Raw genomic sequence first — 12,205 nt, 5'->3', positions numbered from 1 at the left:
ATTTCGAGAACAGATGCAGGGTGACAGGTAGAGTGGCCAGTAATCCATTCCTTATTCTATACAAACTAAACATTACAGTTTTGTCTGTGGTGTGATCGACGTAAGACGTTTAAAGTTGTAAAAATGGGTAAGCGGAAGTTGAACGAACTGACACTAGAGTAAAACAAAAAGGTAATCGATCACTTGAATAACGGGACAGCTGTAGGAAATTAGCAGAAGAATTTCGGGTTCCAAATCGACAATATCGAACATTAACAGAAACAAAAGCGTTATTGTAAAATCATGAAAAACAAAATTGTAGCGTTCGAAAGAAACGGGTACGTAAAACCCCATACGAGTAAGTGAATGATATGGTGATTAATTTTTTGCTCTTTGTCGCGCATGGCCATGGTACAAACCTCTACCCCTTTATCTTGGACACCCCTCTAACTTGAACAGTTTTCGAAGGAACTGCAATGTCCAACTTAGAGTGATTTCACTGTATCTGTATATCTAATCCAAGATTGTATGATGGATGTAGTACAGAAATGAAACGCACGTGTGGAATAACAGAAAAGTTCACAGCTACAGTGAGACTTCATCAAGGATCTAGCCGCACCTTTTCACAAATGTGATGGACGAGTTTACAAAAGATATCCAAGAGTTACATCTTGGAATGTATTATTTACGGAATACATCGAGCTAGTGAGTGAGATCAAGGAAGCACTGCAAGAAAAAATAAATACCTAGAGAGGAGCATTGAAGAGCAAGGGGCTTAGAGCTTCACGATCTGATAAACTAGATTTAGATGTTCTTATATTTTTTCTTTTTCGATGTAAAATTTGATTTAGTTATAAATGAACATGTTTGCTTTATCAGAGGTATTGGGAGGAGGGCGTATATTGTGGATCAAAGAGAGTTGAGTTGGAGTAGTAGGTCAGTGGGTCGTGGATCAAACTTTCCTACGCCTAGAAGTTTTAGTTTCGTCCTTTAGATGTCAATCGCCGGAAGATATTTTTTTCTGAAATCTAACGGCACGATATGCAACATTTAGCATTTTACGATTATAAACCTTTGTTTGAGTAGTAGAATATGCAATATGAATACACACCGTTAAAGGCATAGTTATTAGTGATGTTAACGGATTGACCCCGTTAAGAAATCGAGCTTAGATATATCTCTAGATATTAAAGGAAAACAGAATTCGACAATTCCTTTTTATTCCAGAGTTATCGTGAGGAGTAACGGATGTACTTATATCACAATCTTATAAGGTCCATAGCATAATCCTAGCAAACGAATAAGAGGGATTATCGTATTCCTACTTATGCCCTCCTCACTGGTCCAATGATTAGCGTATGTGCCTTTGGGGCACGTGGTCCAAGGTTCGATACCCGGTAGGAGAGCATCAAAAATTCAGTTTCACAATCATTCACTTCCATTAATCATCCATCTCCTTTAGCGTACAGGGCATAATCATCGGACGGACGTTAAATTAAAAAAAAAAAAATCATTTCATCAAATCTTAATGGTCCATATAGCCTGTGTAGTATAAACTCAGTGTTACCAGATTATTACACTTGAGAATATTTCTAGTTTGGAATGGACTGTAGTTATTTCAAGGAGTTTAAAGTTCAAAACTATCACTGTAGTAATGATTTTCAGCTTCTTCAACTCGAGCTACAGTAGAAACTTATTATAAAATGTTGTGGCTCACTTGTATATTCTGAATGCAAACAATATTTATGATTAACATCAACTTATTTTTTTTAAAGTTTTTATTTTATGGGTAATGATTGATAGTTATCATTAAACCTCAGAATGATGTGAAGCATGTGTGCCAACTACGTGGGGGCTCCTGCACCCACACAAATAATCTTCTGAGTGCGGAGCACCCACAAGATTTTTAGTTTGGACCCAGGTTTGAACCCGTTTCTCTCGCGTTTAAGTCCGCCGTGTTATCGATTGAGCTAGGACAGCCCGAACTTATCCTTACAGCACCATGATATTTTACTTTATCACAACACAGCCCTTTATGACAGTGTTCATAAAAGATTTTAACTAAAAATAAATCAATTAATTATAGAGACTTCCTTGAAAACATATAGGGTGACACGACCCGCCATTGATATGCATCCAATTAAATTTTGGAAAGTCGGCGCCGTTGATGTGAAGAACTGTTAGGATTGTTTGATAGTGAAAGACAAACTGATACAATAAAGAAAAAAGTATTTTAAATACGTTTCTAAAGTACGTTTCAAAATATCTACTTTCTTTCAATCTCTATATAGAAAGTATACATGTAAATAAAAACTACTATTGTAACCTTGGTTCGATCCCCGGCCAAGTAGGTTTGTGGTGTTTTTTGGGGGGGGTACTCCCGTTTCCTCCTACATTCACATGCCACCAGTTCTTCAATTGTCATCCGCTTGTCTTAGTCATCCATCTTCCTCAGCAGTGGGCATAATAGTGGGACGTTAAACGAAAAGATTTCATTTTATTTTTAACTATCAGTTGCTCGGGGATACAATTTAATAATTAGGTTTTTCGTGCTACCACTGTTAAGTTTCTCATGGAACATATAGTACATTATTCTGCAAGAATAATATTTTAAATTTTCGAAAACTACACCTCAAAATCTTACAAAACAGAATAGAAACAACAAATAATTGACGAAAAAGTACATTAGAGAATGACAAAACGGGTGAAAAATCAATATCAGAACAAAAATGGTATCTGAGTTTCCTACTCTGCCACCAGTTGCTGTGCGCGGGGTAACTAAGCTGCAACGGCAACCAGTCGCAGCGCTCGCCCAGCCGATGAGCGACGCAGGTGTTAGTGAGTAAGTGGTTGTGTTTGAGTGCCGCGGTGCGTTCTAAAATTTGACAAGTGAAAATGTTCCATCTTTCTCCACCTTATAAATGACACAAAACAATAACTATATATAAACAAAACAGAAACAAACAAAGTGTAAAGTGTTTAGAAACAAAATAGTTTATAAATAAATCGTGACGGGAAGAAGAAATAAAGATTGCGGAAAATTATGCAAGAATGCAGTAGGTAAGCTGCTTTTGTTTTTAAATATTGTTTTTGAATAATAAGCGTGTTGAAATATTCATTTTGTTGTTAAGCTTCTTTCTAATGATCTTGTCTGGCATTTAAAAGTTTTGTTTACTTCAAAAGACACTAGTTAGAGAAGAGTGTTTGTCGTGTTTTATTATTTATGGTTGGTGATTAAGTGACTAAACAGGTTACTACATTTGAGTCTAACTAGTTAGCGATACCGCCTTTACTATGGGAGAGCCGGGTTCAATTTTTTTAGAATTGCAAATAGGTCTAATCCAATGTTAAACTTTAGGTTCGTGTTTCATATAACTGTCGTGCTGGAGAGATAATATTAAGCTCTGAAACTACCAACCAAAGTGAGGGTCCGAATGTATCGTATTTTTAGCTAAAAACACGTTCTCAATTTCTCTGAAATTCATAATTCTTGTTTTAAAAGATAAATTTAGTCTTTCTCGAAAATTTTATTATTATTATTATTATTATTATTATTATTATTATTATTATTATTATTATTATTATTATTATTATTGGAATATTACGTACTTTATCTTACCTTTGTTCAAATAAAATATTTCTACCAGAAGAATTAGTTCATAAGCAGAGCCATGATGAACATTTTTGTCGCCCCGGCCCATTAAAAAGTAGCTGCTCTCAATATCAATAAATTGTGTAAAGCATTTGACAGTGACAGGAATAATTATTATTTAAGTAGGAATGTCAAAAATGGAAACGGTCCAGTTCCTTACTTGGTATAGTATAGTAAAATATATTTATTATAAAAATACAATATATTATTTATTGTATATATGTACTGTTAAAACTAGCAGAGAAGAGAAAACAGGCAAAATTACGCTGGCTACAAAATCCGAATGAAATAACTACACAAAATTTCGCAGATATCAGGCGGGAAACTTCCAAAACTTTTAGAACAAAGAAACGCGATGTTCTGAAAGCTAAAATTAAGGAACTTGAAGATAATAGTAAAAGTAAAAACATCCCGGACATGTATAAGGGAATCAACGAATTTAAGAAAGGCTATCTACCTCGTGCTTATATATTAAAGACATCTGACGGTACAGTTCTCACTGACACGGATAGCATCTTAAATAGATGGAAAGATTTCTTTGACGATTTACTTAACACGCAACCAAAAAGTAGTGTGCGTGGAGAAAAGGAGATACACACCGCAGAACAGTGTATTCCAGAAACCAACCGAATAGAAGTAGAAACCGCTATAAAGAAATTAAAGAAACACAAATCTCCGGGTGTAGATGAAATTCCGGCTGAGTTAATTTTAGCGGGAGGCGAAAAATTGTGGAGCAAGATACACAAACTCATTCTCCTTATCTGGAACAAGAAAGAATTGCCACAAGAGTGGAAAGAATTAATCATTGTTCCAAGAAAGGCGACAAAACTGACTAATAATTATCGAGGCATTTCTCTTCTGTCAACATCCTATAAAATCCTTTCAAATATTCTATTAGCAAGACTGACCCCATACGCAGATGAAATTATTGGAGATTATCAGTGCGGATTTAGACGAAATCGATCAACTATCGACCAAATATTTACCATTTGCCAAATACTCGAAAAAAAGTGGGAATACAATACCCCGGTACATCAACTATTTATTGATTTTAGAAAGGCGTACAAGTCAGTTAGGAGGAAACAGTATACAACGTTCTTACAGAACTTGGAATATCGAGAAAGCTAATTAGATTAATTAAGATATGTTTAAATGAATCCCAAAGTAAAGTCCGGGTAGGAAAATTTTTGTCCACGAGCTTTCACGTCGAAAATGGCCTGAAACAAGGGGATGCGTTGTCGCCATTATTATTTAACTTCGTTCTCGAATACGCTATAAGGAAAATCAGATAGCAACCAAGGCCTAGAGTTGAATGGTATTCACCAGATTATGGCATATGCTGATGATGTAAATTTAATAGGGGATGATAGGAGAACAATAGAAAGAAATGCAGATATCTTATTAAACGCTTGCAGGGACATGGGTTTAGAAGAAAATGCAGAGAAAACTAAATACATGGAAGTGCGTCGGGACCGTAATACGGCAAATTATGGATGCGTTAAATATTAAATAATACTTTTCATAAAGTGGATAGTTTCAAATATCTATAATCAATATTAACAGAAAAAAATCATATTTAGGGAGAAATTAAATGTCGACTAAAAGCAGGAAATCCGTGTTACTATTCGGTTCAAAAATCTCTTGTCGTCGCGAATTCCGTGGAGGAATTTGAAGCTTAAAATATAGAAAACGATAATCATGCCTGTTGTTTTGTATGGCTGCGAAACATGGTCACTTACTCTGAGGGAAGAACATAGACTGAAAGTATTTGAGAACAAGATCCTGAGACGAATATTCGGACCCAAGAGGAACGGGAATGGGGAATGGCGGGAACTTCATAACGAGGAACTACATAATTTATATGGTTTACCCAACGTTGTTAGGGTCGTCAAGTCTAGGAGGCTTAGATGGGCGGGTCATTTAGCTAGAATGGAAGAAAGTAGAGACGCTTTCAAAGTCTTGACTGAAAGACCAATCGGAAAACGACCATTAGGAAGACAGACCTAGGTGCAGATGGGAGGACAATATTAAGATGGATCTAGCAGAGATAGGAATACAAAGTAGAAACTGGATCCAATTGGCTAAGGATAGAAGTCAATGGAGAGCTTTTGTGAACGCGGCATTGAACCTCCGGGTCCCATAGGCCATAGAGTTAGTTAGTTAGTTAGTTAGTTATATACTGTATGTATAGTAAATACAACAATGTATTTTCTGGACTATCTGGTCGGCGAACCCCCTCGTCCTCCCAGGTCATGCTCAATATTGGCCCGTTCGTAAATACAGCTTGCAAATGCTTAGATATGCTTCAGATACGTTCTAAATTTTTGCCGTTGATTTTGAAATGATGTTTGAGCTCATTTGTGGCTAAGCGGTTAGCGTACGTACCTTTGGCCTTTAAGTCCTGGTTTCAATTCCCTGCAGGAGCTGATGTTGTTCGGACTCGACGCGTTATGCTGTTAAGCTGTAGGTCCATGTCTCATAGCCTCGCTGCTGAATAGGACGGTAAATTCAAATCAAAATCAAAATTATTTTAGTTTTACTTAGCATAGTTTTTCAGCAGCCTTATATTGTTCATCCATGTAAGACCTACAGAAAAAAGAGATGATTTCAGCTATAGAATAGCATTAAAAAAAAAAAAAAAACTCATAGTCCATAGTCTACAACGATTATAAAAACCAGAACTTTCGTCTCAATGTCTAACATTTAAATTGAAGTTAAAAACTTAGCAGCTTAAGAAAACAAAGTAAGTGATTTACTACTCGTAGTTAGAAAATGAAGTAAGAGACAATAAATACAGCTCATCATCTGCTTACTTATGAAACTTCATTCAGAGTAGCATGGAAAACGAGTTACCTTTACTAATATACTTATGTACTATTTCTGCACGGGCGTCTCTGGCGGGGTGGACGAGGGGGACGCGTCCCCCGAATATTTTGAAGTAGAAAATATTCAATATTTTATTCTAATTTAATTTATTTACTAACGACAGAATATCATATAAATAATAATAATAATAATATTTATTTGGAATATAATATTCAGGCTATGAAACGATTGTAATCGAGTTATTGATGTACCTTAATAAAGGGTCCGTGAAGGTAAGCAGAAAGGTAACAAATAGAATCGAAGTTAATAAACAAGTTGGGCTAGGTAGTACCATTTAAATCATTTTCTTCTATGTTCCCCCTCCCCATTTTACATGCCGGAGACGCCAGTATATTTCTGCACTTGTCTCATGCGAAAGGGGAAGTTTCACCAAGATGGTTCATACAAGGAACCAAATTAAAAATCTCTCGAAAATGAAGAAAATATATGTAATTAAGAGCCACATAACTAGATGTGAAAATAAATAAATGTTTAAATTTCTTGCAAGTGTTCTTCCGATGTCGTTCGAGAATTAGGGATATTGAATATTGTTCAAACATTTACCATGAAATACAGCAACTTTCGAGTAACTCCCAGTTCGTTAAATAATAGATATTCTATGAGTATTATTAGGAATTCTGTGTTTTGCAGTTGACAGCTGTCCATCTATTCGTCTGCTATTTCACACAATAACCGAAAACTCTTGAACGAAGGGAATTTTCGAATTCTGTGATTTACAATTGACAGCTCGAGCGATTATCTCGACCGAGTTCGTTAATGGAGTCAATCAGTATCTTCACGAGTAATGGTGCAGCTCCATGTCCCGTTTCAAGTTCTAGTTTCTATGCATTCCCTGGTTTTATGCAACCTGAACAGTTACAATGAAATGTTAGTTGCCTATGATGAAAGGATATCGAATTACCTGGTCATTCTCACTATCTTAGCAGAAATGAAATCTTTAAGTTTTACGTCCCACGGTTATGCCGGTTAGGCTAAAGGAGACGGTGATGATGAGTAATGAATGAAATGGTGGAATGAAGAAAGTGGGAGGAAACGGGAGAACCCCGAGAAAACCCACGCACACGGTGTTTGTCCACCACAAAGTTCACTTGGCGGGGGCTGGGATCGAACCCGGGACCCCAAGCACCAGAGGTGAACGCTCTACCACTGAGCCACCGCGGCCTCTATCTTAGCAGAGTTCAGCTATATTATTGTTATTATTACTACTAAAAAGATATTACTTGTTGTTCAGGTTTGATCGTCACGAAGATTTATATATATATATATAGGCATTGTCGTGCATTGTATTCTTCACAAATTATACATTATTGAAGATGAATGTGTTAGTGCTATTTTTGTACGTAAAAAGAAATTATAAAACGATTTCACTAATTCGTTTGATCTGTTTAGAGATGGCGAATACTTGAACAGTGGTTTGTGGTGATTAAGAATTACGTACCCCTGAATGAATTCTGTGTATAACTAACGCTAGCGAATTTATGAATAGAGAAACATTACATTTTACAATAGTACTGATCTTGTAACACTAGTGTAGAACGTTTAGAATATACAGGTGGAACATTTATCTTGATACACACTCGTAACTTTTAAACTAATAGACAACAAAGGTTGAAATTTTGTACCACAGAAATATCGGCAGGGTGGTATTATTTGATATACTCAGTGATACCACTAGGTTAACAGTGTTGGCACCAAACAAAGTATTTTTTCAAGTGGAACTACGTTAGGTTATTACATATATCAAATCCACATGTTAAACGAAAACTTTATGCATTGCTACTAATTAAGGACACTTAAACGCCACAGTATCACAAACTTCCAAATTTTGTGGCCTCTATAACAGTAGCAACATAAGTGAGACAGACACGGCAATACACATTCAAAGTACTTTTGTGTCTAATACTGTGATCATGATATGGCGGATTTAACATTAATAGGAACAATTTGACTTTTTCCAAAAGTTTTTATTAAGAAAAACTGCTTAGATGAGTACCTCATTCAATTGCAGAGATGGCTTTCAAGAAATGTGAAGATGATAATACCGTTTAGAGCAGCTTGATATCTGAAACCATTCTGGAGATATGGTAAATACTGACAGAGTTTGCAATACTGCTTACAATTATGTAATTCCCAGAATTTATACCTAAACTTAAAAAAAATATTGTTGTAATGTCATAAAATGGAAGTAAATTGAAATATGCTTAAAAATGTTCCCATGAATACACATTAAGCAATATATTAAATTCAATTTTCTTTTTGTATTTCCGGAATAGCATGAAATATCGAATTGCTATAAACCTTTGTCTGTTTAAACATATGTACGTAATTTGATGTGATACTTATCAAAACAGTTTCGAAATAAAGTCCCTTAAAAAAAGTGAAATTTTTAATTTTTTGTGACTTTGTTTCTAGTTGTTCATATGATGATATAGAAGTAGTCATATGATGACAGCAGGATTCAACATGAAGATAATTTGCAGATCCGTTACCCCATCCGTGTCACGTGTGTAGTTATAGTTGTAAAACTACCGAAAAATTTGGCTGTTTTCAATTTTTGTGATGCTGTAGCGTCCTTAATTCGCAATATTCCATAATAAGTGTGGAAGTAAGTTTTCATATATGTAATAACCTGACGTAGTGCCATTAAAAAAAACAAAAACTTTATGTTTGGTTGGTAACACTGTTAACCTAGTGGTATTACTGAGTGTATAAAACAATATCTCTCTACTGATATTTGTATTGTACAAAATTTCATGGATTTTGGTCATTATTTTAGAAGTACGTATCAAAATAAATTGTCCACCCTGTGTTTCTTACGTAGGCTAATACAATACGTAGAATATTTGTAAGGTTTGTGAAATATGTTTCACATCGGGATTTAAAGAGCTTTAATTCAGGCTACATGGTAGTTACACATTCTGAGTGATGTTTAAAATTGTTTGTCATATTGCAAATTGTCCCAAATCACAATAAATTGTAGAAGAAAGAAAAATATTCTTTATTGATCTTTAATGTTAGAAAAAAACTTTTTGAAGATGCGGGCTCTTATTAAACAATATTGATAAACTAACCAAAAAAAGCATAATATTTTTTTTTGAATATAATTAACAGCACAGGTCTATCTCGATAACTTCCTCTCGCAACTGCGATTTTCATTTGTCAGTAAATTACTTTGTGATTATTATTATTATTATTATTAATAATAATAATTTTGGAGGGAAATAACATATTATAGGATCATTCTTATAACAATTACAGTAGTTAGGAAATATAATCTAACAGATTTTGGTTAGTTTTGGAGAAACGTAATCCATTTTTTGTCTGCTCTTTTACTTCAGCAGAAAGGGAGGAAAACATCCTCCTCAGTTCAGCATTTAATTCTGAATGCACGTCATCTAAGAGTCTGTATACTATTTCGCCATGTCACTCACTGTCAGAATTTAAGAAGTAGCTCCCTATGTGAAATAATTTGTCAATTTCTCAAATTTGAAAAAAAAATAATAATAATAATAAATAAACGATACGTGAAACAAAGCTATACACGACTAAAGACTGCTCTTCTCGCCTAGTGACCCAACCAGTAGTTCTTTCAGAAAAATTGTTCCGGGGGTGCACATTTGATATTCAGAGGGTCGCTGCTGATTATATTATTTTGGTCTGCTCCGGGGCGCACTCTCAGAGCTCCAGGGGTGGGGCAGTGATACCCCCAAAAGACATGTCTGGAAGAAACACTGAACCCAGCTACCCTTTTCCAATTTAGGATTTTTTTTTCATCGGAAATTATTCTTGTAAAGATGCTCAATAATTCTTATTCACTCTTACAGATACAAACTCAGTATAGAAATGAAATTGCAAGATCATCAGTTCCAATGAAATTTTTGCTTTTACCTAACATAGGAAGTGGCCAAAAAATAATAATGGCGTTGGGTGTTTCACGAGTCCAACAATCGAAACAAACATTGCAATTTGGCAACACGGAACACCATTACCTATTGCCTTAATGATCTATGTGTTGTAAGAAGAATTTTAAGAATTGAACGTTTTTATCTCACCGGGAGGGTCAATTTTTATTTTTCCTCACTGCTTAATAGACGATTAAAGATTAGACCTCCAGGACTAAGAAATTATACTTATTCGAACCTCAAGAGTAAAATTTCCATCCAGAGGACCTGTAACCAGCTTGGTATGGGTAAAAACGCTAAGATAGTAATTTGTAACTACACGATGCTCACTGACACCTTCAATGTACTAATATCATTTCATCGGTTGTTCTTTAAGAACTACATCCGAGATTCGAACGGCAATCTCATACATGAAGATCGATAGGAATAATTTAAGTATAGTGTTATGATTGTGCAGATAGTAGGGAATCTCGTATACACGTGAGTAGATAAAGTACACTATATGCCTTATTTCTGTATATTTTATTGCTAAATCCGTCGATCTACCAATCCTTTGATTGTTATGAGTTTATTACTGGCTAAGAGAGAATATTGCAAATAAGAATAGCCTATTTAGATTGCAGTTTCATGAAGTTTTGCCTGATCATTCAGGCTCAACTTAACTTCACACACCCGCTTAAGCTTTTCCCATGTAGCTTTACTTATAAAAAATATCCTGAAATTGTGTGTACCGAATTATTTAAATGTTATTATACTCCTGGAGTCAGTGTCAGTAATATATCTATTAAAATAGCTGTAATAAGCCTTACGAAGCTTTACAGAAACTTACATTAGGATGGGACTATACGTCTACTAACCCCATAACTAAAGTTACTTTATTTAGCATGTACGGTACGTTAATGCGAAACAGGTTTTGATTTATCACTGAAAACTACGGTAAATAATTCGTTTGTTGGTTAAGAGTTTTACATTTCTTTCCAGCACTGTAGATATATGAAACGTGGACCTACAAAAGCTTAATGTGGATCCGAACTACATGTGTTCCTACTTTGAATCGAACAGGGTCTCCCACGTCGAAGGCACATAATGTTAATCATATAGACACTAGCGGGCTCACCATGATAAATTACATTGAGTAATTGAAGGAAAACATGAAAATATGAAAGAATATGTGATCTCATAGAGTTCGTTTAGTATGCCTGAAGTAGTAAGAAAGCCCAGAAGCAGTAGCGTATGCAGTAATTTATTTCGGGAAGGGTCCAAATTCAATATGAGGGTATTTTATATTAAAATTCCTAAATTTGCCCGTAAAATTAGGCTAAATTTATATAAACGAGGAAATTTCGGGGGTGGCGTCTGGACCCCTAGGACCCATCCCTGCGTACGTCCCTGTGCTGAAGTTAAACGTTTCATTTCTTTTTTGTAGATATTATTACTTGTGTAGATGGGAGTAATGTTTTACACACACACACACACACACATATATATATATATATATATATATATATATATATATATATATATATATATGAACACAGGTTATATTTTCTAATCTCGATTGCATATACAATATACCTAGACACGCACAATTCGCGGCAAATAAGAGATTTAAATTATTCTAAAGTATTTTCCTTTCTTTAAATATCTATGAAGACATATCCATGCATTGCTTTTAGAATTAAGTTCAATTATAATTATTTTTGAATTTTGTCATTGGCGTTATAGATTTTCACATCATGTAAAATTTTCGCACATTGGGTAAAGAAGAAGCTTTGTCTGTATCACA

The 12,205-nt window shown here is 34.9% G+C and overlaps 1 long non-coding RNA gene across 1 annotated transcript in view; it reads left to right on the top strand.

The window, feature by feature from the left end:
* Positions 1-2,790: 2,790 nt before the first annotated feature.
* Positions 2,791-12,205, top strand: part of LOC145679795 (uncharacterized) — a 455,387-nt gene continuing 445,972 nt past the window's right edge. Inside the window, exon 1 of the long non-coding RNA XR_014130546.1 lies at positions 2,791-3,039. This is a non-coding gene — a long non-coding RNA (uncharacterized LOC145679795). The remainder of the gene's footprint in view (positions 3,040-12,205) is intronic.

The sequence above is a fragment of the Thermobia domestica genome, chromosome 2, assembly GCF_964235325.1.
Source record: "Thermobia domestica chromosome 2, izTheDome1.hap1.1, whole genome shotgun sequence".
NCBI classification, from domain to species: Eukaryota; Metazoa; Arthropoda; class Insecta; order Zygentoma; family Lepismatidae; genus Thermobia; species Thermobia domestica.
Note: the sequence above shows the minus strand (reverse complement) of the source record. Positions and strands in the feature narration are given on the sequence as shown.